The sequence below is a fragment of the Mirounga angustirostris genome, unplaced genomic scaffold, assembly GCF_029215605.1.
Source record: "Mirounga angustirostris isolate CCGP_5_RB_7025 unplaced genomic scaffold, mMirAng1.0.hap1 SCAF_1, whole genome shotgun sequence".
Classification (NCBI taxonomy): domain Eukaryota; kingdom Metazoa; phylum Chordata; class Mammalia; order Carnivora; family Phocidae; genus Mirounga; species Mirounga angustirostris.
The window spans coordinates 169,147,456-169,172,604 of record NW_026991709.1 but is presented as its reverse complement, the minus strand read 5'-3'; positions in this window follow the sequence as shown (position 1 = coordinate 169,172,604).

Below are 25,149 nucleotides of genomic sequence, written 5' to 3'. Positions count from 1 at the left end.
AAATCATAGGGGTAACATCCATTTAGCTATGCATTTCAGTAGAGTTTCTAGGCATCCAAAAGTTCAGAAAATTAGTAAGATTTTACCAGTAGCAGAAGCAAAAATTTATTTTAGAGAGGGTTATTCAATCATCTAGTTCTTTGACTATTAGGAGGTGTCAACCTGAAGAGCGTTTCTCCTTGTAGTTCAAAGAATTAGCGAATAAGGCACCTAGGGTGGGCCACAGTGAAAGGAGATGAGAACAACTGAATAGATTAGCTTTCTTGTTAAGTTAGTAAGAAGCTTACTAATTCTACTTATTGCTTGTAAAGCTCACTCAAAGAGCAAGATAGTTGTGTAAACCTCTGTCTTCTCTTTGAGAACAGCTATCGGTTGACTATGTAGAAGGGCAATTAAGGAGATACATTGAACCAATCCCTGGAAGAGCAAGAGTACCCAGCATTTAATGATTGGGTAGCTTTAGTTTTGAATCCCAGGTCCCTTTGTAATTGAACACGTGACCTTGGACAAATCACTTAGCCTCTTAGAATGTTAATTTGTGCTCTATTACATAAAGGAATTGAACTAGGTTTTTTTTTTTTTGAGATATAATTGACATAAAATTATGTAAGTTTAAAGAATGTAACATGTTGATTTGATACATTTATATATTGCAATATGATTACCACCATGTCATGTCACAAAATCATCTTATTTTTTGGGTTGTGGGGGAGAGAACAATTAAACTCTATTCTTGTAGTTACTTTGAAGTATATAGTATAGCATTATTGACTATGGTCACTATGCTGTTCATTAGATATCCAGGACTTATTTACCTATTTGTTGTAAGTTTGTACCTTTAATTAATTAATTAATTAATTAATTATTTTTATTAATGATTTAATTTATTTATTTGAGAGAGAGAGAGCACAAGCAGGGGGAGTGGGAGAGGGAGAAGCAGGCTCCCTCCTGAACAAGGAGCCCAATGTGGGACTCGATCCTAGGACCCTGGGATTATGACCTGAGCCGAAGGCAGATGCTTAACTGATTGAGCCACCCAGGCGCCCCACAGGTTTGTACCTCTAAACCATATCTCCCAATTCTCCCAGCCTCTAGTAACCACGATTCCACTCTGTTTTTATGAGTTTGGCTGTTTTAGATTCCAGGTGTAAGTGATAACCTACAGTATTTGTCTTTTTCTGTCTGACTTATCTCACTTAACAGATAGCCCTCAAGTTCCTTCCATGTTGTCACAAATATCAGGATTTCCTTTCCTCTCAAGGCGAATAGGGGAATTGAACTGGTTGATTGAAGATGTTCCTTCAACTCAAATACTCTGTATTTTTACTATCCTAATTTTACTATCCCTGCTAGATCAAACAGGTTATGATTTGAGATATAGGCATGAAAAAGCTTCAGGGATATACGGTGGGATTATTTGACCATTTGTAGATCAGCATGGGTAGCAAAACTGTGCCTGAACTTAAAACTGTGCCTTCACCTTAATTTATCAAGTATTATTGTCTACTTACTTTATTCTAAGTCTTGTTATAGGCCCTGGGTTTGGGATAAAGATTAAAACTATGGACCATGCAGCATAATGTGTAATTTTAACTTAACTCATATTCCTTAAATCCAGTGATGCTTCTGGGCCTGGTACTGTGCAGAGGATTGTGGGGGATGTAACAGAAGATTATAATACAGTTTGGTCCTCTCAGCAATACCCTTTACCCTTGACACAGTAAAATGTTTACAAACCAGCACAAGCAGATATCCTCTATAAGAAAAGTTTATGTGGTACTGAAGAATGGTCTCCTAGACCTAGATTTGTAGATCAGTGGGTGGCTTTAAAAGATACAGATCTGCAAATTACCTCCTGATTCACTAGTTTTAAAATGGGTCCTGGGCACCTAAATTTAAAAAATGTTCTTCAGGTAATTTAGATGCATAGCACATAAGTATGTTCCAAAGAAGAACAGATCTTAAAAGACTTTTATGGACTAGGGAAGTCAGACTCGGTTTACTATGGTAAAATTTGCATTGGTCTTTGATAGATTGGTAAAATTCAAATTTAATAGGTGAGGAAGGGGAGAAGGTGATCCAGGTGATAGAAATGCCATGCGCAGACGGTTATGAGGATGTGGGAAAGGGATGCTTTCAATATGAGTGATGAGACTGAGCTAGAGAAGAAGAAAGTACGTGCATGGAGCAGTGGCGACAAGGTTGAGAAGAGGCTGCTTGATTCATTCCAAAAATACTTCTCAAATGACAGTGCCAGTCACTGTGTGATGCTTGTGTCAGAGTACAGAGGCCCTAAAGCAGAATCCTAAGCCCTTCCCAGCCCTTTGTAATTATTGTGGTTTTCCATGCTTACTTTTAAAAGATTTGTTTATTTACTTTAGAGAGAGAGCATGAGTGCGAGTGGGGGAAGGGACAGAGGGAGAGAATATCCAAGCAGACTCCTCCTGAGCACAGAGCTTGACATGGGGCTCGATCCCATGGCCCATGAAATCAGGACCTGAGCCGAAACCAAGAGTCAGACGCTCAACTGACTGAGCTACCCAGGTGTCCCTGAATGCTTACTCTTTATCAAAACTTTTTATTGTATAAATATTTTATTTTGAAGTCTTGTAAATGTCTTTGAAAAAGTTCGAGTGACATTCTTTTATATACTTGAATAAAAGGCTTTATAACTGCATGCAGACAACAGAAGATCTAGATTGTTTACAACAATGCTGAGGACTTTAAATGTATTAATTTAAACATTACTGTACTTGTGGCCTCATCATTTTTTTAGAACATTTAGAAAGAATATGTTTGCAGAAATAATGTAGTGATATGTATATCTATGTGTGTGTCTGTATTTTTAAACAAGAGAAGCTTCATTTGGATACCTGAAGAATTTTTTTTCTTCCAAATTTTTACTTAAATTCTAGTTACTTAACATATAGTGTAATAATGGTTTCAGGAGTAGAATTTAAGGATTCATCACTTATATATAACACCCAGTGCTCATCATAAAAAGTATCCTCCTTGATACCCGTCACGCATTTAGCCCATTCCCCACCCACCTTCCTCTATCCTCAGTTTGTTCTCTATCATTAAGAGTTTCCTATGGTGGGGCGCCTGGGTGGCTCAGTCGTTAAGCGTCTGCCTTCGGCTCAGGTCATGATCTCAGGGTCCTGGGATCAAGCCCCGCATCGGGCTCCCTGTTAGGCAGGAAGCCTGCTTCTCCCTCTCCCACTCCCCCTGCTTGTGTTCCTTCTCTCGCTGTGTCTCTCTCTGTCAAATAAATCAATAAAATCTTAAAAAAAAAAAAAAGAGTCTCCTATGGTTTGCTTCCCTCTCTCTCCTCTCTTTGTCTCCCCTTCCCACATGTTCATCTGTTTTGCTTCCTAAATTCCACATATGAGTGAAATCATGGTATTTGTTTTTCTCTGACTTATTTTGCTTAGCATAATACACTCTAGCTCCATCCATTTCACTGTAAAACTTTTAATGGTTGAGTAATATTCCATTGTGTGTGTGTGTGTGTGTGTGTGTACCACATTTTCTTTATCCTTTCATCACTCGGTGAACATCTGGGCTCTTTCCATGGTTTGGCTATTGTATATAATGCTGCTATAAACATCAGCATGTATGTATCCTTTTCAATCTGTATTTTTTTGGTACCTGAAGAATTAACTTAAAATATTTCCACTTTTTCTCCCACGTGGCTTTACCTAATCCACCACTCTGTTTTGTTCTGAGATACATGGATTCTGTTTCTGAAACAAACAGTTCATGAGCTGGTGATGAGCCCAGTTGCCAACATATTCACCTTGGCAGAGGAAACAGACCAAGAGGGGATCTCCAGCCCCTTTCCTTCTCTCTTTCCCTTTTTTCCTGCTTTATTGAAGATTCACTGACCATATAGTTGTATGTTTTTTTTTGGGTTTTCTATTCTGTTCCACCGATCTATGTGTCTATTTTTGTGCCAGTACCATATCATTTTGATCATTACAGCTTTGTGATATAACTTGAAGTCAGGAATTTTGATGCCTCTAGCTTTGATCTTCTTTTTCAAGAGTGCTTTGGCTATTTGGGGTCTTTTGTGGTTCGATACAAATTTTTGGATTGTTTGTTCTAGCTGTATGAAAAGTGCTGGTGGTATTTTGATAGGGCCTGCATTAAATGTGTAGATTGCTTTGGGTAGCATAGACATTTTAACAATATTTGTTCTTCCAATCCATTAGCATGGAATGTCTTTCCATTTTTTTGTGTCATCTTCAATGTCTTTCATTAGTGTTTTATGTTTTTTTATATTTTACAGGTCTTTCACCTCTTCGGTTAAGTTTATTCCTAGGTATCTTATTTTTGGTGCCATTGTAAATGGGATTGTTTTCCCTGTTTCTCTTACTGCTGCTTCATTATTAGTGTATAGAAATTCAACCTATTTCTGTATGTTGATTTTGTATTCTGTGATTTACTGAATTTGCTTATCAGTTCTAGTAGTTTTTGGGTGGAGTCTTTTATGTTTTCTATGTGTAGTATCATGTCATCTGCAAAGAGTGAAAATTTTACTTTTTCCTTACCAATTTGGATGCTTTTTATTTCTTTTTGTTGTCTGATTGCTGTGGCTAGAACTTCCAGTACAATGCTGAATAAAAGTGCAAAAGCACATCCTTCTCTTGTTCTAGCCCTTAGGGGAAAACCTGTTTTCCCCCATTAAGGATGATGGTTGCTGTGGTTTTTTTTTTTTTTTAAGATTTTATTTATTTACTTGACAGAAAGACAGCAAGAGAGGGAACACAAGCAGGGGGAGTGGGAGAGGGAGAAGCAGGCTTCCCGCTGAGCAGGGAGCCTGATACGGGGCTTGATCTCAGGACCCTGGGATCATGACCTGAGCTGAAGGCAGATGCTTAACGACTGAGCCACCCAGGTGCCCCTCGCTGTGGGTTTTTCATAGATGGTCTTTATTATGTTGAGGTTTGTTCCCTCTAAACCTACTTTGTTGAGGGTTTTTTTTATCATGAATGGATGTTGTACTTTGTCAAATGCTTTTTTCCCCCGCATCTATTGAAATGATCCTCTGGTTGTTATCCTTCTTTTATTGATGTGGCATATCATGTTGATTGATTTGTGAATATTGAACACCCTTAGCAGTAATTCTTACATAGCCAGTAGAATTTGCCAATGAGGTCATCTGGGCCTGGCCTTTTTGTTTATGTATATATGTAAAAAATTCATTATGTATTTACATATATACATACTTACATAATTATATGTATATGTAATTCATTCTCTTTAATTTTTGTTTACCAATTCACAGTTTTTCTTTATCGAGTCAGTTTCAGTAATTTGTACATATTCTAGGAATTTTTTATTTCATCTAGGCTATCTGATTTGATCTTATGCAACAGTTGATAGTATTGTCTTATAATTCTTTTCATTTTGGTAAAGTCAGTAGTAACATCCCCTCTTTGATGACTGTTTACAGTAATTGGAGTCATACTTTTTTTTTGGCAGTCTAGCTAAAAGTTTGCTAATTTTGATCTTTTTAAAAGAAAAACTTTTGGTTTTATTGATTTTTTTTTTCTATTCTCTATTCCCACTCTAATAATTATTATTTACTTCTTTCAGATTGATTTATGTAGAGCTTACTCTTATTTTTCTAGTTTCCTTAGGTAGAAGATCTGGCTACTGATTTTAGATCTTCTGTCTTGTTAAATCATACATGTTTGGAGCTATATATTTCCCTCTATTGGCTGCATCCCATCCATTTTGGGATGTTGTGTTTTATTTTTACACATCTCAAAGTGTTTACTAATTTCCCTTGTCTTTCTCTGTGACTCATTGATGATTTAAGAGTGTGTTTTAAAATACTTATTGAGGGTATTATGCTAAGCAAAATAAGTCAGTCAGAGAAAGACAATCATATGATCTCACTCATGTGGAATTTAAGAAATAAAACAGGATTATAGGGGAAGAGAGGAAAAAATAAAACAAGATGAAATCAGAGAGGGAGACAAACCATAAAAGACTTCTTTTTTTAGATTTTATCTATCATCTATCTATCTATCTATCTATCTATCTATCTATCTATCTATTTATTTATCAGCAAGAGATTGAGAGAGAGAGAGTGCGCACAAGCAGGGGGAGAGGCAGGCAGAGGGAGAAGCAGGCTTCCCCACCGTACACCCCCCGCCGCAAGGAGCCCAATGTGGGACTCGATCCCAGGACCTTGGGATCATGACCTGAGCCAAAGTCAGATGCTTAACTGACTGAGCCACCCAGTCATCCTCATAAGAGATTCTTAATCATAGGAAACAAACTGAGGGTTGCTGGAGGGGAAGGGGATAGGGAGATGGGGTAATTGGGTGGTGGACATTAAGGAGGGCATGTGATGTAATGAGCACTGGATATTATATAAGCCTGATGAATCGCTGACCTCTCCCTCTGAAACTAATAATATATTATATGTTAATTGAATTTAAATTAAAAAAAAGGAAAAAATAAGATATCCACTTATTTGTGATTTCACAAATTTCTGTTAATGATTTTTAGTTTCATGATAATTTGTATTATTTCAATCATTTTAAATTTATTGAGGATTGTTCTATGGCTTAACATAAGGTCTATCTTGGAGGAATGTTACATGTGTCCTTGAGAAGAACTAATATTCCTTGATTGTGGTCTTTTGGGTCTACTTGGTTTGTAGTGTTGTTCAAGTTTTGTATTTACTTGTTTATCTTCTGCTTATGTGTTCCATCTATTATTGAAAGATTTTAAAAAATATTCAATTATATTTGTTTATTTCTACCTCTAATTCGTTAGCATTGATTTCATATATTTTGTGCATATGTACTTATAATTGTATTCCGGTTGGATTGGATTGATTGACCCTTTTGTCATTATCAAATGTCCTTATTTGTCTTTGGAAACTTTGTCTTAAAGTCTTTTTCTGATATTCCTATAGATATTTCAGCAGTCTTTGTTTTGCATGTTCTATTTTTATTATTTTCATTTTCAAGATATTTGTGTCTTTTAATCTACAGTGTGTCACTTGTAGATAGCATGTAGTTGCATCATGTGTTTAAAAAATCTTTCCTATAAGTTTCTCTTTTGATAAGCGTATTAAAACATTTACATTTAATATAGTTACTAATAAGGCAAAATTTGCTCTTCTTGAAAATATATATTTAACTATATTTAACATAAGTACAATATGTTGTATGTTACTTATAAGTCTATTTAAGATATAGAAATATATAATTATTTCTTTATATATAATTTGAGTAGTTTTCTTAGTGGTTGCTATAGGCATTTTTTTTTTTAATGTATAATATATTATTTGTTTCAGGGGTACAGGTCTGTGATTCATCAGTCTTACACGATTCACAGTGCTCACCATAGCACATACCCTCCCCAAGGTCCATCACTGAGCCACCCCATCCCTCCCACTCCCCTCCACTCCAGCAACCCTCAGTTTGTTTCCTGAGATTAAAAGTCTCTTATGGTTTGTCTCCCTCTCTGGTTTCGTCTTGTTTCATTTTTCCCTCCCTTCCCCAATGATCATCTGTCTTGTTTCTCAAATTCCACATATCAGTGAGGTCATATGATAATTGTCTTTCTCTGATTGACTTATTTCACTTAGCATAATACCATCTAGTTCCATCCAATTAACATCTTAAAGAAATCTAGTTTGGCTTAATACCAACTTAATGACAAGAGTAGACAAAACTTTGCTTAATACCAACTTAATGACAAGAGTAGACAAAACTTTGCTCCTTTGTGTTCTCTCTTTTTTAGTGCTAGTATTCTCATACAGATCATCTTTATACATTATAAACCCATCACCACAGTTTTATATTATTGCTTTTTGCAATTGTATTTTAAATCAGGAGAAGACAAGAAATAGAACAAAAATATATTTATAATGTCTCTTATATTTACCTGTATATTTGTAATTTATTGCAGATGTTTATTTCTTTATGTGGATTTGAGTTAATGTCTAGTGTCCTTTAATTTCAGCAAGAAGAACTTCCTTTATTATTTCCTATGAGGACCCATCTACTAGGAATGGATTCTTTCATATTTTGTTTTTCTGTGAAAGTTTCTTCATTTTCTCCCCCCAGTTTATTGAGCTATAATTGGCACATAACAATGTGTAAGTTTAAGGACTATAACATGATGATTTGATACACATAAATTGTGAAATGATAACCACAGTTGGATTAGTTAATACCTCCATCACTCCACACAGTTACCGTTTTTTGTGTGTGGTGAGAACATTTAAGATCTATTCTTATAGCGCCTTTCAAGTATATAATAGTATTGTTAGCTGTGGTTACCATGGTGTACATTAGATTCCCAGAATGTACTCACCTTCTAATTGGAAGCTTGTACCATTTGACTAACATCTCCCCATTTCCCCTACCCCTCAGCCTCTGGCAACCACCTTTCTATCCTCTGGTTCTATGAGTTTGACTTACTTTTTTGACTTACTTGGATTATACATTTTTATGTGTAGTAAATCTGACATCTTACAGTGTTTGTCTTTGTCTTTGACTTATTTCACTTAGCATAATGGCCATAAGGTTGATCCATGTTGTCACAGATGGCAGGATTTCCTTCTTCCTCATGACTGAATAGTAATCCATTTTCTGTGTGTGTATACATACACATAGATACACACATGTACATATTCATATACAGATAATACCACATCTTTTCCCGGTCATCTACAGATGGACTCTTAAGTTGTTTTCATATTTGGCTACCATGCTATAATAAACATGCTGCAGTGAACATGGAACCACAGATACCTCTTTGAGATGCTGATTTCACTTCCTTTGGATACATTTCCAGAAGTGGGATTGCTGCATCATACAAAGTTCTACTTCTAACTTTTTGAGGAGCCTCTGTACTGTTTTCCATAGTGGCTGTACCAATTTGCATTCCTACCATGCCAATAGTGTACAGGGGTTCCCTTTTCTCCAACATTTATTACCTATTGTCTTTTTGATAGCAGCCATTTTAATGGGTACGAGGTGCTATCTCATTCTATTATTGATTTGCATTTCTCTTATGATAAGTGATGCTGAACGTCTTTTCATGTACCTGTTGGCCACTAGCATGTTGTCTTTGGGAAAATGTTTCTTCAGGTCCTCTGCCATTTTTAATGGGATTGTTTGGGGTTTTTTATCTGAATTTTTAAAAGTGTATTTTGGATGTTAACCCCTTATCAGAGAGATTGGCAACAATTTTCTCCCATTCCATATGTTGCCTTTTAATTTTGTTGAGTGTTTTCTTTTGCTGGGAAGGATGTTTTTAGTTTGTTGAAGTCCCACTTGTTTATTTTTGCTTTTGTTGCATGTGCTTTTGGTGTCATATCCAAAAAGTTTTTGCCAAGACCAATGTCAGGAAACTTTTCCCTTGTGTTTTCTTCAGGAGTTTGACAGTTTCATTTCTTGTGCTTAAGTCTTTAATCCATTTCTTCCTCTTTTTAAAAATATTTTATTTATTTGACAGAGAGAGAGAGCACACAAGCAGGGGGAGCAGCAGAGGGAGAGGGAGAAGCAGGTTCCCCACTGAGCAAGGAGCCTGATGCAGGGCTTGATCCCAGTATCCTGGGATCATGACCTGAGCTGAAGGCAGATGCCTAACCAACTGAGCCACCCAGGTGCCCCCTTTAATCCATTTCAAGTTTGTTTTTGTGAATGGTATAGGATTGGGGTCCAATTTCATTCTTTACATGTGATTATCTAGTTTCCCCAGCACTATTTATCGATGAGATTGTCCTTGCCCCATTGAGTATTCTTTGCTCACTTATCAACTATTAGCTGACTGTATGTGTAAGCATTTATAGCTCTTGATACTATACCATTATTCTGTGTGTCTATTTTTATATCAGTACCATATTGTTTGGATTACCACAGTTTTGTAATATAGTTGGAAATCAGAACATGTGATGGCTCCAGTTTTGTTTCTTCTTAGGATTTCTTTGGCTATTTAGGATCTTTTGTGATTCCATACACAGTTTAGGATTTCCTTTATTTTGTGAGAAATGCAACAGGAATTTTGATAGGGATTGAATTGAATCTGTAAGTGGCTTTGTGTTGTATGGACATTTTAACAATATTCATCAATGTCTTACAGTTTTTGCTATATAGAGTTTTCACTGCCTTGGCTAAATTTTTCCTAAGTACTTTTTTTTTAATGCTATTTTAAATGGAATTTTAAAAAATTTCTTTTTCAGATAGTTTACTCTTAATGTATAGCAATGCAACTGACAGCTGTATGTTGGTTTTGCATCCAGCAAGTTTAATGAATTTATTATTTCTAACAGTTTTTGGTGGAGTCTTCAGTATTTTCTATATGGAGAATTTTATCATCTACAGAGACAGCTTTACTTTCTGATTTGGATGACTTTTATTGTTATTTATTTCATAATTGTTGTGGCTAGAGCTTTCCATATTATATTAAATAAGTGTGGGCATCTCTGTCTTGTTCTTGATGCTAGAGGTAAAGCTTTCAACTTCTCACTGTTGATTAGGATGTTAACTCTGGGTTTGTTATATTTGGCTTTTATTATGTCGAGGTATGTCCCTTCTCTATCTGATTTTTTGAGAATTTTTATCATGAAAAATGTAGTATCTTCTCAGTTGCTTTTTCTTTGCATCTTTTGAGATGATCATATGGTTTCATCTTTCATTCTGTTAATGTGATGTATCATATTTATTGATTTGTGTATGTTGAACCATCCTTACTTCTCAGCAATAAATCTCATCTGATGATGTTTGATCCTTTTAACGTACTACTGAAAAAAGATTTGCTAATATTTTGTTGAGAATCTTTTCATCTATATACATCAAGGATGTTGTCCTATAGTTTCCTTTTCTTGTAGTGTTCATATACAGTGTCAGGGTAATGCTGGCCTTGTAAAATGAGTTTGGGAGTATTCCCTCCTCTTCAACTTTTTAGGAGAGTTTGAAAGACTGGCATCAACTCTTCCTTAAATGTTTGGTAGAATTTATACGTGAGACCTTCTGAATCTGGGCTTTTCTTTTTGGGCAGTTTTTGATTACTGATTGAATCTCCTTACTCATTATTGGTCTCTCCACATTTTTTTTTTCATGATTCACTTTTGGTATGTTGTATATTTCTAAGAATTTGTCCATGTCTTCTAAATTAATTGTTGGCATATAATTGTTCTAAGTAGTCTCTTAGGATCTTTTGTATTTGTATGGTATCAGTTATGTTGTCTGCTCTTTCACTTGTGATTCTGAGTCTTTACTCTTTTTTTTTCCCCTTAAGCTAAAAGTTTGTCATTTTTGTTTAACTTTTCTTGGTTTCATTGATATTTTCTATATTCTTCTGGTTTCTATTTTATGTATCATCTTTATTATTTTCTTCCTTCTGTTGACTTTGGATTTAGTTTGTTCTTTTTCTAGTTCCTTCAAGTGTAAATAGGTTATTTGAGATCTTTGTTTTCTTGATCTAGGCATTTATTGCTATAAACTTCCATCTAAGAACTGCTTTGACTACATCCCATAAATTTTGGTATGTTATGTTTTCCTTTTCATTTGCTTCAAGATTTTTATTTCTCTTTTGATTTTGTCTTTGACCCATTGGTCAGGAGTGTTATTCAGTTTTCACATATTTGTGAATTTTCCAGTTTGTTTTCTGTTTTTATTGTTGATTTCTAGTTTCATACCATTGTACTTGGAAAAGATACTTGCTATAATTTCAGTTTTCTTGAATTTGCTAAGCCTTGTTTTGTGACCTAACTTATGATCTCTCCTGGGGAATGTTCCCTGTGTGCTTGAGAAGAATGTGTATATTGTATGAAATGCTTTTTATATGTCTATCAGGTCCATTTGGTCTAAAGTATAATTCAGGTCCAGTGTTTGCATATTGATTTTCTGTCTGGATGATCTATCCGTTATTGAAAGTAGATACCCATATTGAAGATCTGCCTCTATTATTATTGTATTGTTGTCTATTTCTCCCTCAAGATCTGTTAGTATTTGCTTAATGTATTTAGGTGCTCCTATGTTGGGTGCATATACATATATATATATATGTATATATATATATGAGTCTTATATCTTTTGATGAATTGATTGCTTATCAGAATATTAGGCTTTTCTTTGTCCCTTATTAGAGCTTTTAAGTCTATTTTGTCTGATATAAATAGAGAAACCCCTGCTCTCTTTTGATCTCCACTTGGATGGGTTATCTTTTTCATCTCTCCACTTTGAGCTTACTTGTCCTAGATAGATTGAATGGAAAGGAAGCCACTCTGACTAGAGTTTTGAGAATATGGGAAGAGAGTTGTGAATTCAGATTGGAGGTATCCAAATCAAACTATACACACTCCAGCTGGTTTTGTAAATGAGTAAACTCTGGGGGAAAAAGAGTGGGTTGTAGAGAATAGGGCATATTGGAGAGCATGAGTCCCATCTGAAGATGACTCAGAATTTTTCAAAGGACATAAGAAAACCAATTTTTGTGTGTGTGTGTGAAATCAGCTATGTGTAAATATTAGGTATATATTGGATTTTTAAAATAGAATGTACTAGCTCAAATCATATTTCTCTCTTTCCTGCAGGTTGCCAGTTTTTGAACATTGGCATATCAGGGAGGATCTTTTAGGATATTGTCCTTATTTTAAAAATACTGCTCTCCATTTCTTTTATTTCTACCTTTAACTCCTTCCTAGTCCTTGTCTGTTTCCCCTTTTTTCTTATCTACCGCATCTGGCTCCAAACCCAGCCCAGCAACAGAAGTTGAGAGGAGAGGCAGATGGTCTAGCAGAGCAGGATTTGAATTAAAATACTTCCATTCAATTTTACCTGTTAGCCTTCCTTTTCAGTATGTTTAGAAACTGCTCTTCATATGTACTTAACTATTTCTTCATTTCAAAAGGATTTAAAAACGATGCTTCAAGATAACCTGTGCAGTAAAGGTGGTTTGTACCATATCTAATTCTTGCTCTATATCTTTACGCAATAACATAATGGAATTTTATGTTGGAGGTGAAAAAATGTGACTGTTTTACAATGCAACTTTCATTGCCAAAAATATGTTAAGCTCAGCATCCCTAAGAGGCTACTAAAATATTATAGCCATTGAAAAGTGGGATTTCATGTAATTAAAGAAGACACCTAGACATTACTCAGGGGAGATTGAAAGCATAGGGAAAGCAGTATACACTTTAGAGTTAGAAAGAGCTGGGTGTCCACATCACCTTCCCATGTCTTAGCTACCTGAGCCCTGGCAAGTTTCTTAGCCTCTCTGACTTTCTGTAAATGAGGAGAAGGAGGGAAAGAGGATTAATTAATTGATTAAAGATTTCCTGAGAATCCCCTCTATAGCAGCTATTGTTTAAGACAATATTTAGTCTGCTCACATGGAATTAAAAGTCAAGCAGAGAGACAGATGAAAAATAAATTTTATACAATTATTATTGTGATAGGTGGTATAGAGGAAAATGATAGCATGGAATGAGAGCAAAACTAATGGAGAGTGGTCGTGTGTGGCAAGGACTCAAAAATATTCATGTGTGTGAGTGAAAGGCAATAAAGCCTCTTTTGGGGTTAGATTTTGGAAAAGATGTTTAAACAGCATAATGGCTTAAGTATCAGATTTTAAGGTGTTATTATTAACAGTGCCGTGCGGATGCCTTTTTAAAAGGGTGCAGAGTTAATGCTGAGTAATGGTTTGGATGTGAGATACACTGTGAAAAAAAATTCCTGGTAAGAGACTCATTTTTCAGTTGCTGCTGTGACTCATGATGGTGATTGGTGGGACGCATTAAGGTTCCTTATTAAGGCATTCTCATTAAGTTCTCTGGTGAATTAAAGCCAAACCAAAAGAACATGCTTAAGTGGAAGCTAGAGAAATCCTCCCTAGATAGCATAAGCCACAACAGGGACTCTATTAGAAAATACACAGATCCTGAGTCATGAGGTGGTGCTGGAAACAGGTATTGCAAAGGCGTCCGTCATCAAAGGAACATCTCTCTCCCCTCTATCTTCACTGTCTGCCATCTCTGCTTTCCTCTTTTCTCATAGCAGAGAGACTTTCTCTGTTTCTCTGCCTGTGGGTTACAGGATGTTCCAGCCAACTGCAGGCACTAATTAGCTCACGTCTCCCAGGAGGAATATCTGATCAGTCCTGCTTTGATCAGGTATTTACCCAACTCCAATCCATACTGGTGAAGAGGTTGGAATCACATAATACCACAAGACTCCCACCACCTGGAGAGTAACTTCTGGACTTCAGTCATCTGTATAGTGGGAATAAGAACAGTACACACTTCATCAGTAGTGTTGTGAATATTAGATGAAATAATATATAGCGCCTGTCACATAGTAAGTAGCGGTAAATGTGAGGCATGATCACTGTTTCTCTTGCTGCCATTTGATGTATTATTTTAAGCTTTTAAGAGATGTTTTTGCTCATAATCATTGGAACCATTTCAAGAAGTTGAGAATAAAAGGCTTATTCTATAACCAACTCTTGAGCAAATTTGGGACTGTGAGCCTGAATGTGTCCTCATTAGTACAGTATCAGTCTTAGAAACATGGCTCACGTAATTAAATTTGTTATACTCTTTTCTTTATCATTTTGTTGAAGCAAGCCAGATGGGAAGAAGGCAAATAACAAAGCTTATCATTACCAAGGGTAAAAAAAAATATACGAGCTAGCGGCTTAGATGTTTCTCAACTTCTAATGAATAAAACAGGCATTAATAGTAATATAATTGTTGGTACCCATTGAAGTTTTCAGTTATTAAAGCAGTAATAAAAAGAAACTTATCATAGCCATTACATGATTTTCCCACATTTTAATAGGCATTTGCCTCTGCAGATAATTAAGGCATGCGCATTAAATTCTCAGATGAATAAAGTTAATGTAAATGAACATTTCTAAGTCCATACCCGGTGGCCGAAATTGTTTTTGTTTTTTCTTTTTCTTATTTTCTCACTTTTTTGGCTAATCGGAGAAACCTCTTGAGTTGTACAGTCACTCTACTAAGGCAAAAATTTCTGGCCTATCTGTGGTATTTCCACATTCAGTAATTAAAGATAGGTAAAATTGTCTTTTGGCAATTAGGTGAAAGTGGTTTTCACTCCTCTTAGTACTAAGATGATTGGGACTAGGGTCCTTCAGTAGGCATGTGTGAAGCCTGCTGTCGCTTTAGTCCTTGCACTGGCTCTTTCTGCCTGGTGCACACCTGTCCTACATACATATCTGCCTGGCTCATGCCTCCCCTTCCTCATAGCTTTGCTCAACTATTACCTTCTTGGTGGCAACTGCTCTGCCCATCCTGTTACAAATTGCCTTTCGCCAACCCAGCATTCCTCAATCCCCTTATCTTGCTGGATTTTTTTTTCAAAGAACTTATTACATTCTAACATGTTAGGTAGTTTATTTATTTATAATGTTTATTTTAGGTCTTAACACTGTTTTTATCTGTTTTCCCTGATAGATCTCCAGAGCCTCAAACCAAGCCAGGCACAGAGTACATCTTCCATAAATATCTAATGTATGACATACATAATTCATATACAAATATCATACACATACATATATATCTTTAAGTTAGTGGGGCTAAAGTATTTTAATGTATGTTTTCATAATTTTTTTTTTTAGCTTTCATCCTTCAATCCATCTATCCATTCATTTATCTATTATTTTCTGAGCACCTGCAAACTTTTCCCTGGAGTTGTGTTTTCCTGGGTGAGATGGAGGAGAAGGAAAGGAAGGAGGACATAACTCCTGCCTTCACTGAGTTTATGATACAGGTGTGGCAAGAGACAATTAAATATTTTCTGTGAAATGGGATCAGAGCTATTACAGGAGACTTGGATGCTGTGGACAAAGATAACAGAGGGTAACAGGAGCTTAGGCTTCTTCGCAGGGGAGACCTGAATGCTGGGGAAGAGTCCCCGCAAAGGGGCATGTGAAGGGTTTGGAGAAGACAAAGTGGAAGGGAGGTATGTGACAGGCAGAGAAATAGTATGTACACAGGCCTAGAGGTAGGAGAGATGGAGGAGCTTAGAAGGTAAAGGAAGTTTAATATTATAAGCTGGAGAGTCAGAATGAGGAGAAAGAGAAATAGAGGCCAAGTCTTCAAACACCTCATAAGCCCCGTTGGTAAGTTGAAACTTGTCCCAAGCCATTTGTGGATTTTAAGCCCCAGGGAGGGATGCAACGCAGTTGGCACGCAGGGTGACGGCTCTGTATGTATGCCATACCCTCCAGCTGTGAAAGCCACATATCATGCCTTGAGATATTCGTTGGTGTCAGTTTGTCCTATAAAAGCTGTCAAAGACCATTTAGTATACATTTGCTGTCTTTGCTTGCCCAGAGTCCATTTCCTCCTTCGCTGGTCACAGAAGTCTATTTCCTTTGGGGGACTCTTCATCCCCGCTTGTTAGTCCTTATTTTGGTGGGGCTCCACTCCTGATGCCAGAGCTGGAACTCGAGAGCCCAACCTATCAGAGCCCTACATCACCATGGCTGCACTGATTGGTCCAGGTGTGGGCACACGACCCAGTCCTGGTCAATCAGCGTAATGTGCTCCTTCTCTAGCCTTAGTAATTAGTTCAAGATGGCCAAACTGGTTTAACTAAAGTGAGTTCAGCAGTTACTGGGAGGAAAAGCTGTTTTTTATACTGAATTTGAACCTTGGAGGCTTTGGTAGCCTGGAGCTACCGGCAGCCATCTTGGCACTACATGGAGCTTGAGAGTTGAGCCAAGATGGAGAAGAGTGGTGGGGCAGGAGGGGGATACTGGGTCTTGGTGACATTGCCTGAGGCCTGGATCAAGTTTTGCATAAAGCCTGGAAAAACCTGCAATTTTCAGAAATGTGTTATTTTTGGTTTCATTTTCATTTCTGCTTATGCAGTTTGAGTGAGATTTTTCTGTCTTTGCAGAGGTAAGCATCCTGACTAACAGAGACTGCAAAAGATTTTCCTACTGTAGACTCCCATGCTGTAATTTGCTTAAATGGGGTGCTGACACTGCTTGTTGACCATTATCAACACTGGAAGTGAGCTGTTTCCATACAGTGACTTGAACTCCCTCTTGTTCTATGCAATTAATCATGGCTAATGGGAGGAAATACTTTCTTCTTCATCTCATCCATTTTTCTAACACAGTCCAAACTGTTTGAATTTTCACCTGCTCCATATTTATTTTCTCAGATGATCATTTGAGAAAATTCCAGGTAACATAAATAATTCTTTGCTTTTTCTTGGAACAGAAAGATTAGCAGCGTGTTAAATTCTGATAGTTCTACATCAAGCCCCAACTCAAGATAGAGTATTAAAATCTCCTTCAGATGCATGCATTGCCTTACAGAAAAATTTCCGGCATCCCCAAAGCTCCAACACAAACTACAGTTGACTATAACCAAACCAGTATTTTCCCTGCCATATTGGAATCAATTTATAAAGAAGTCTATTTGTTGGATATTGATCATATTCATGTCAGTTTTTCAAAAGAAATTTGTTGCAGGCAATTGTGAGTTTCATTCTTTCTGAAAATGAATACATTTGATTTCATTGCTCATTACTTTTAGTATGAAAATGAGGCTGTAATTTATACACATAGTTGTTCACTTCAGAGTAATCTCTGAAATCATCTGCTTAACCATTCATTCGTTCATGCATCCATGCATTTATTCATTCATTTAGCAAATGCTTGTTGATCACCCAGTTATGGCTCTTGGTATTAGGGATATAGAGAAAATTGATTATGCTTGTTCTTCTTAAACAATGCTTGTGGGTTGAATTCCTAGTGCTTGTTTTAAAACTAGGAATAGAATTCTAAAGACAATTGTATTTTATTTAACGTGGTTACATCGTAAAGTGAGTCTTTATGACAGACATTGGATAACAACAGTGGTTCTCAGCCTTGAAATTCCAGGACCCACACTTAGATAGGAGTGAGGCTAGAAATCTGCATTTCCAAGCAGCTTCCCAGGGGTTCTGTTCTAGGTGGCCAGCTACTCACACTTTAAGAATCATATTTTTATAGGATTGTAGCTATATTAGAAATCAGAACTTAAGAGAGAAATGTATAAAGACATTAGACCAGAGGATAGATAAGGGCAAAACCTCTTTGGCTAGAATTCAAGACCATGAGTAATATGACCTAAGCTTTTAAGTCTAGTTTCATCTCTTACCATATCCCCAGATAACCCTTTGGTTTAAGTGAGTTAGCTGCTAAGGTCCTTTTAGTAGTTGGGTTTATTAAACTCCTTTTCCCTTCTCTTGCCAGCCATGGAATGCCGATTGTCCCCTGAGTATCTGAATTTTGCATGTCACCAAAAACCCATCTAGCAAAGTGCTCTTCAAATGTTAATCAGCATACATAACATCCAGGAATATTATTAAAATACAAATTTTGGGGGCGACTGATTGGCTCAGTCGGCTGAGCATCCGACTCTTGGTTTCAGCTCAGGTCATGATCTCAGGGTTGTGAGATTGAGCCTAGTGTTGGGCTCCATGCTCAGTGGGGAGTCTGCTTGAGATTCTCTCCCTCTGCCCCTCTCTGTGTTCACCCTCTGTCTCCCTAAAATAAATAAATAAATCTTAAAAAATATATGTAAATTTTGACTCAGAACTGGAGCAGGACTTGAATTCTGCATTTCTGGTAAGATCTCAGGTGATGCTGATCCTGCTGGTCCACAGACCACACTTTGAGTAGCAAGGTTCCAGCCTATAGAAAAGATCTTTCTTCTCAGAACCCCTCCTGCCCTGGTAAATGTCCAGTTCTCTATTTCCTCGTACTGGTACTTTCCCATATATATACTTTTCCTATGTAAGGGAATACTTATTATTTACCTACTAAGTGCTAGGCATTTCACGTGTATTGTCTTAATTCTCTCAAGTACCTTGATTAGATAGTATATCACCCCTACTTTATAGATTAGAAAATAGGCTCTGAGAGATTAAGAGCTAGTTTACCCAAAATCACACATAATCTTCCTAAAAGTTGTTGAGGTATGATCTAGGTTCATACGTCTTCAACTCCATAACAATATACATCACAAGGGTTGACATGTTACAGGAGTTTAATAGACTGTCAGTATCAGTTATTCATTATTTATAATGAATCCTTCAAATCAAAATCTTGAGTATTTGTGATGATTCAGAAAATATTTGCAATATAATATTGAGTGAAAAAAATTAGGATCTAAAATTGTCAGACCGTCTTAATTGTGTCAAAAGTAAATTTGTACATATAGGATAAAAGCATTTGAAAGAAAATAATCTAATACCATACATACTGGTTATTTGGGGAGGGAAAGTTGGTAGTGTAGGGTGTCTGCTTTTTTATGATTTGGGGGGGCAGTGAACAGGTATTACTTAGATAACCAGGAAAACCAGTAAATATAATCAGGTATAATGAATGGGGACAACCTTTAGACACAAGCACAGTGTTTGTTTTAAAATGATTTCTAGTTTTTTAAGACTTAGGGATGGCATTTATTACATTTGAAACTTATTTTCACTGAGGTATAATATACTGCAGAAAAATTCACATAGCATAAATATGCTGTTGCATGTATTTCTACAAGTCAAACACACCCACATGGGAAGCACCCAGATGAAGAAGCAGAAGACTGCAAGCATGCTCAGATCCCCCTTGTGCATCTGCCTCACCCCCCTACTCCATCTCACATGCCCTATGGCCACCAGGATTACTGCCATCCTGACTTCTGACAGCATGGCTTAGCTTTGCCTGTTTTTACCATGTAAACCTGGATTCGTACATTAAATACTATTTTGTGCCTGATTTATTTTATGCCATATTAACGTTTGTGAGATTTCACAACACTGCATGTTCTTGTAGGTCTTTCATTTTCATTGCCATATGGTATTCCATTGTGTGAATATAGCACTATTACTTATTCTTGACAGGCATTTGGGGGGGTTTCCAGATTTTGGTTATTATGTATAATGCTGTTATAAATATTCTGGTATGGATTTTGGATAATAGTATTTATTTTACTATGTTCTGACAATTACTTAAAATGGGTTCTTCTGATGGATTTTGGTGAACAGTGGTGTCCTAAGACTTTCAGGGTGCCTGAAGAATTATGGAGAAGCCTCCAGAGATTTTGAGGCAAAATGCTGGAATCTGTATTTTATTTTATTTTTTAAAGATTTTATTTACTCATTTGACAGAGAGAGACACAGCAAGAGAGGGAACACAAGCAGGGGGAGTGGGAGAAGGAGAAACAGGCTTCCCGCCGAGCAGGGAGCCCGATGCGGGGCTTGATCCCAGGACCCTGGGACCATGACCCAAACTGAAGGCAGACGCTTAAAGACTGAGCCACCCAGGTGCCCCTGGAATCTGTATTTTAACTAGGTGTTCTATGGATCACATTTTTGAGAAACACTTTTATAAAAAGAAAGAATATGGGACTGAGAGCAGCCATGATATTTATCTTTTTTTTCCCGCTTACTAACATGGCTTTGGGGAAAACTACATGACCTTGTTAAATTTGTTTCCCCACCTGTAGTAGTGTGTCCCCATGTTGACTGTCTGGTTCACATGAAGGAAAATAGATGAAAATGCTCTGTAAAGCATTCTGTAAGTAACACATTGTTCTTATATCCCCAAACCTAACTATGAGGGTAGAAAGAAATACTATGTAGTTAGTAATAATACTGTATGGTTGAGGTGACGTATCTTGAAGTTGTTTTTGTTTTAATGAAATCATACTACTGCTGTAAAAATTGTGATGGCACAGAGAACTGATTCCTACAGAGAGATGACACCTTTGATCTCAGAGCCTCAAGCCTTTTGAAAAAGGCACCATGTTCATGGATAGGCCCACAACACAGTGAGTGAGTAGATGGCCAGTTTCAGCTTGGTCAAGGGAGTGAGGAAGAAAGCCCAAAGCTAGACAGAACTAAAGTATTTTTTCATATTCCTCTGACTCTATAAAAGAGTAGGATTTACACATGACAGGAGCTTGATAAATTCATATTAATCAGTTGATAAATAAGGAACCCTCCCTGATTCTGAATTCCCTGCCTTCCCTCTACCCTTTCTGTGCTCTAGCCTCATTGAACTTCTTGCAGAGTCCTAAATGTTCCATGTTCATTTCAGCTTCAGCACTTTTGCATATAACCTTTACCTGGAGCATTCTTGTCTTCCATTCTCTGCCTAGCAAATACTTTATTACCTATTTAATAGCCATTCCAAATAGGGGGAGGGGATTTCCCTGCCCTTGAGGCAGGGTCTCTGGCTACATAATCTCATGTTAGCCTTGTAGCACCCTGAATGTCTTCATTAGAGCACCCACCATGCTGCTGGCTTTTTGTAGCTGATTTATCATGGAACTATAAGCTCCATTAGAGAAAAGATTATGCTTGCCTCATTGACTGCATATTCTCAACAGCCTAGAGCCCAGCACATAATAGAAGCTCAGTATTTATTTATTTATTTTTATTTATTTTTTAAAGATTTTATTTATTTATTTGACAGAGGGAGAATGAGCGAGAGAGGGAACACAAGCAGAGAGAGTGGGGAGGGAGAAGCAGACTCCCCACTGAGCAGGGACCCCAATGCGGGGCTCGATCCCAGGACCCTGATCATGACCTGAGCCGAAGGCAGATGCTTAATGACTCAGCCACCTGGTGCCCCTATTTATTTATTTATTCATTTGTGCCACTGCTCCCCCCCCCCCCCTTTTTAAAGCCAAGAAAGAACAGACCCTTGGAAGCTATTGATGAGTCTACCCAAGAGCAATAGTACTTCACAACTGTTCTTGCCTCCATGCAAGCATCCCATGCCTGAGGGCATAGGATTTCCATTGCTATTTGCTTTTGGTACTTCACATCTCTATATTTCCTTCCTCCCTCCCTCCCTCCCTCCCTTCCTTCCTCCCTCCCTCCCTCCCTCCCTCCCTTCCTCCCTTTCTCCCTTCCTCCCAAATCAGAGGAGGCCTATGTGCATGTTTATTGCAAATGTCTGGGCAGGCCTCAGAGCGCTGCTGGATAGGTATCCTTGCAAGTAAATCTTACCTTTCATCATAATTTCAGAACTCCTTCCAAAGGAAAGGGATCAGAATTAGCATTTTGAGAACTAGCATATGAGAGTGACTCATATCAGGTCATGAACTCACTGACTCACCCATGCATATACACAGTTTTGTGTTTTGAACTCAAAATGGCCATTGAGATCATAGCCAGAATGAAAATAATGTTTTGAGGGGTTATTACTATTTGGCTCTGGGAATCAAAGCCAGCCTTTGTTCTTTTTCCCTGCCTTTTGCTATTTACACTCAACCTTCAGCCTTTTAGATTGAGTGGCAGGGATGAGAGCTGTTAGAGGCGGAGCTTTAGGTTGCTTATGAGTCATCCACCCATGTACCCATTGCTAAATAGATGCATACCCACCTATAGAGTTACCATCCAGGCTGTTGAGTTGGGAAGAGGCCTTATGTCTATTTAAGAATTTCTAAAGTCATCATATTTGTGCAAAACACAGTGATAAAAAGGGTGGCTAGGCAAGGAAGAGAAAGGCCAGAAGTGCCCTAAGATTCAAAGCAGGAAATTTTATATTATGCTGAACCTAGAATGTTTGGATTGAAAGAATCTTTAAAATCCCTCAACTTTGCCCTATGTTACATTCATTTTCTTTCTTGCTTGTTAGTCAGTCAGCTTAGTGGTTAATCGCTGAGACTCTGGGGTTTGACTGCTTGGATTTGAGTCCTGGCATCATCTATTGCTGAACTTAATGCAACTCGTCAAGGTGTTTAACAATTATGTGTCTCAGTTTGCGCATCTGTAAAATGACAAAAATAAGAAGGAATATCTTGGTTTGTTGTAAGGATTAAATGAGATAACGGATGTGAAGGGCTTAAAGCTCTGTGCTAGCACATAATGAACACTCAGTACATGTTGGTTTTTATTATACATCAAAGGTTTTCATGGCCACTATGTACTAGATATTGTGCTGGTAGAAAGAATGGAGTTCAGTCCCCTTATTTGTGGTATTTCCTGTCTAATAAGAGAGGAAACCCCCCACAAATGATTAGCCAATATTGTGATAAGCCCTACCATAGAGAATAAATGGGACAAAGTGTGTTGTCAGCTCTGAGGATGAAGCAACCACATTTGATACTTGGTTTTACACGGACTTGGTAAAAGAGAGGTGTAGGGATATGTTTATCAGCAAAGAGAATGGTTCACAGGGATTTAGAGCTCTGGAATGATCAGGAAAGTCGGATGTGGCTGGCTCACAGGTGTGTATGGGCAAGTAGGTGGGAAATTCAATACTCCCATCCAGTGGGAGATGATCATCCTGTCTGCAAGGCTGTGTATTACCACTGGTTGCTCTATGTGTTCCTATATTCCCAACATTTGTTTCTGAATCTATCTTCGGGTGTGCGGACTCATTGTTGAGAAGGTCTTACTTTATACTTTGAGTTTAGAAGGGACATTACATTTATTTCAGTTTTTGAAGGTTGAGAAGCGAGATGTGCGTGAAATGTGACTCAGTCCTGTTGCTTTAGCGAAGTTGTCTGATCCAGCGCCATCATCTGACACCATTTATCATGGGCCTCAAAAAACAGCATTTTCTGTCTTAATAGTCAACAACTTAAAAAGCCACTGCTCTGGGCAAAAAGTCAAGAGAGTTAACATTAAACACACTGATTTGTTTTTCTTTCTTTTAAAAAATAATTCTATTCCCCTCTCCACTGGACCTCCTCCCTTCCATCTTACACCCTGTTTTCTCTTCCATTTTAATTCCCTTTTAAGGATGCTTTCCATATTCTTTTTCATTTTCTGCCATTATTCTCATCTCAAACTCCTTCCTGCTCTAGCTTCTGTTAGGACTATGGTGTCACACTGGGGCCCCCCCACCCCTTTTGGGGTTCTGTAGAGTTAACTCAGGGCCAGGGCTGGTGGAATTCCCACATTTATACTCTGGCTTCCACCATGTTTCTCTGACCTGCTTTATATATTGAGTTTCTAAGTAAGATTTTGTTTGGAGAAATAGTTCTGGGGTTACAGAAAGTTTAATATTATGGCCTTAGGGTACTGAGTCATACTTCATTTCTCATTTTCTTTAACCACTTCATAAATAGTAAAACAGATTTGAATAGGGCCCTTTTCAAATAAATATCTGTGTGTTTTTTTATTTTTCACAGTTGCTCTCTTGAACTATTCCTTTCCTTTATTATTTTGCTTACAAATGGTGCTTATTTGGTGTGCTTTCTGTGGGGTAATGTGTTGGAATGCTGTTTTATAATCTTTCTCTGAATTATACAAGTCAGAATGGCATTCTTGAATCTCACTCTTTAAAAATTGTTGCTGAGTAGTATTATGAAACCCTGTATACCAATGACATATAAGATTCAAATGGAATGATAATATGCATATTGATAAGCTTTTCTTAGGTTATATAAAAACACATTTCATAAGGCAGACACATTCACATTTCTTCCCTCTGCTGGGTGTGAGGCGGGCCAACCTGCCCCACAGTCCCCATTCAGAAGAAGCAGAGAATTAGAAGAGGAGGAACCAGTAATTTGATATTATTTAGATTGTGAAACTCTGTAGCTAAATGATAATCCCAGGTCATTTTTTTCACCTGTTCTGTGGTTTACGCTAGCTAGTTCAGAGTGGAGGAAAAGATCAAAGTGGAAAGTATAAATAAGACTCATTCATGAGCTAGAAGATGACTCCTCCTCCTCCTTTCTTAATTATGCCAAATAATTAAGTCTAATATTAATGGACCAAGACTAGGGGAGGGAGAGTTGGGAGAAGTGTGTTATAGAACCTTCTTTTTAAGAGTTTTGTTAAGCAAATAGATAAAATACAAGATATGGTAAATGTCTTTCCTGTTCTGATGTTTACTTCTCTCAAGCTCAGAGGCTGTTTGAATTTCTTTCTTTACTTGTAACTGTGCTATACATATGTATTAGTTTTAGGTCTTTCCCTGTAAATCCGATCCTCAGACATTTTGTTCCTTTTCTGAACCATACTGCATTTGTCTGCATCATTCTTGCCTTAACACGAAGTTATCAGATTCCTTATAGGTTCTGTTCTTCCCTTGTGCTTAAATATACCTCCAAAAATGGTTTGATCCAAATATATTCTGTCATTGTCTAAAAGAGGTTTGCATCTTATTTCTTTCTGAATATAT